The sequence below is a fragment of the Saccoglossus kowalevskii genome, chromosome 11 (assembly GCF_978046115.1).
Source record: "Saccoglossus kowalevskii chromosome 11, keSacKowa6.1, whole genome shotgun sequence".
Lineage (NCBI taxonomy): Eukaryota > Metazoa > Hemichordata > Enteropneusta > Harrimaniidae > Saccoglossus > Saccoglossus kowalevskii.
In genome coordinates this window covers 8645061-8646735 of record NC_140651.1, presented here as the reverse complement: position 1 = coordinate 8646735, position 1675 = coordinate 8645061, and the positions used below count along the sequence as shown (strand labels likewise).

The following is a 1675-nucleotide window of genomic DNA, read 5'->3' as shown; positions in this document are numbered from 1 at the left end:
TGCTAGTATATTTTTATTTACAAAAGAAATTCCACAGCATTTTACAATTTTTGTCATTACATTGAATACATCTTCGCCAGCCAAGGTTCGTTCATTCAGTCATCGCTTCAATTTTACATCAAACACTGAGCATAATTATCTAGAATGGAAGCAAAAATATAAGTAAATCGTAATGATTAGAACACTGTAAACAGCTATAGTAAACAATGCAAACTGATTTTAAATTGTATAACGGTCACCGGCCCACGGCATCGACGCAGAAAATTGGAGCAAAAAAATATTTCCTGATCAATTGCGATGTGTTCCAAATAAAAAATATTTTATTCCAGTCCAAATCTTTAATAAAGAGTTATTGTATAATGTACAAAATGTTGATACAATTTGATGAATATTTACAGCTACGGCTTCAATACCGTAGACGATTTTGGCCCGATCGTCAACAAAACATCACCCGTCTCCAGGGTAAGCGACTGGAAAAAGACACCGGTGTTCGGTCGAACCGGTGGAAACAAAATCGTCACTCCCAGAATAACTACGCAAAATAACGATCTAAACTTGAACCATTCGAGCCACAATATTAACATAAAAATGACTTTCGTCGTTGCATTTGACAACGATAAACTTACCGAAAAGCCGTGTTATTCTCGGTCGCTAACGTCAGTATAATCCGCCATTTTATTTGAGTGTGTTTGCCATATGACTCTGTCCGGTGACGTAATCATGTGCGCTATAGAAGGAGGTCTGTGATTCGTTGACTAAAATCGTCGATAGTGGGTCTCGTTGAAATCTCGTTACATAGGCATCGAGTCAGATGTATGTAGGGCGGAATTAAAAAAAAACACGAAATCAAAATCAAAGTAAAATAATAAATAAATTCCCCAATTAACATCGTCGTCTTCCTGAGAGGCTAAATCTTTCTGTGACGGACTCTCACTGATGAATGTAGGCGTCAACATTTTCTGTGTTTTCCGTCAAGTGACTGATTTCGAATAAATGGCAACGAATCGACACTTAGTTTTTAAATCGTTGTGTCAGGGGGTGTCTTTGCCCGAGCAATTGTGTCGAAAACAATATTTCGGTAAGACTTGGTTATCTTTGTGCGGTTATATTTAAACAAATAGATGATGGCAATCAGAGCGATTGTCGCTTCTAATACTTCTATCATTCCATTATTTATTGCCCCACAATTAAGCAGGGTTATCACAATTTAATTATAGACTCATTACTTGTTCCTCTGCACCGAAATCTTTAGTAAAAGGCAAAAGATTTATACGGTCTGCAGAAAAACCAGAGTTACTTTCGAATATAGTTAGGTGTAATACATATATTTCGGTGATCACAACTTTGGATAAGGTGAGTAAAGTGAATAAACAAATATCTTTCGATTTTGTGTATGTGTGATTTCGATATCGAAAGTTAGACAATTTATTATGCTATACTCAGATCATTCAATTAACGTAACAGTGAATAATTGAAATATCAGTGTTACTCGAACTTGCTGTTCAAAGTGACTATTACGTCATTACGAATATAATAAATCTCTGAAAACACATTATTTTAATTGTTCAGCGCATTGTTTTAATGGAAATAAATGTGACACCATTGATCGGTTGCTCCTATTTAAAATTAGAACAGCTCGGATAAAAAAAAATGTTAAATCCCCCCCAACAAAAAT

The 1675-nt window shown here is 35.3% G+C and overlaps 1 long non-coding RNA gene and 1 other non-coding gene across 2 annotated transcripts; both read right to left on the bottom strand.

The window, feature by feature from the left end:
* Window positions 1–688, bottom strand: LOC144355666 (uncharacterized). The gene is made up of 2 exons (XR_013421259.2): window positions 627–688; window positions 1–139 (listed from the first exon to the last, which is right to left on the bottom strand). It is a non-coding gene; the product is annotated as an uncharacterized LOC144355666 (long non-coding RNA).
* Window positions 689–1177: 489 nt separating this feature from the next.
* Window positions 1178–1296, bottom strand: LOC144355672 (U5 spliceosomal RNA). The gene has a single exon (XR_013421262.1). It is a non-coding gene; the product is annotated as a U5 spliceosomal RNA (small nuclear RNA).
* Between the last annotated feature and the right edge of the window lie 379 nt (window positions 1297–1675).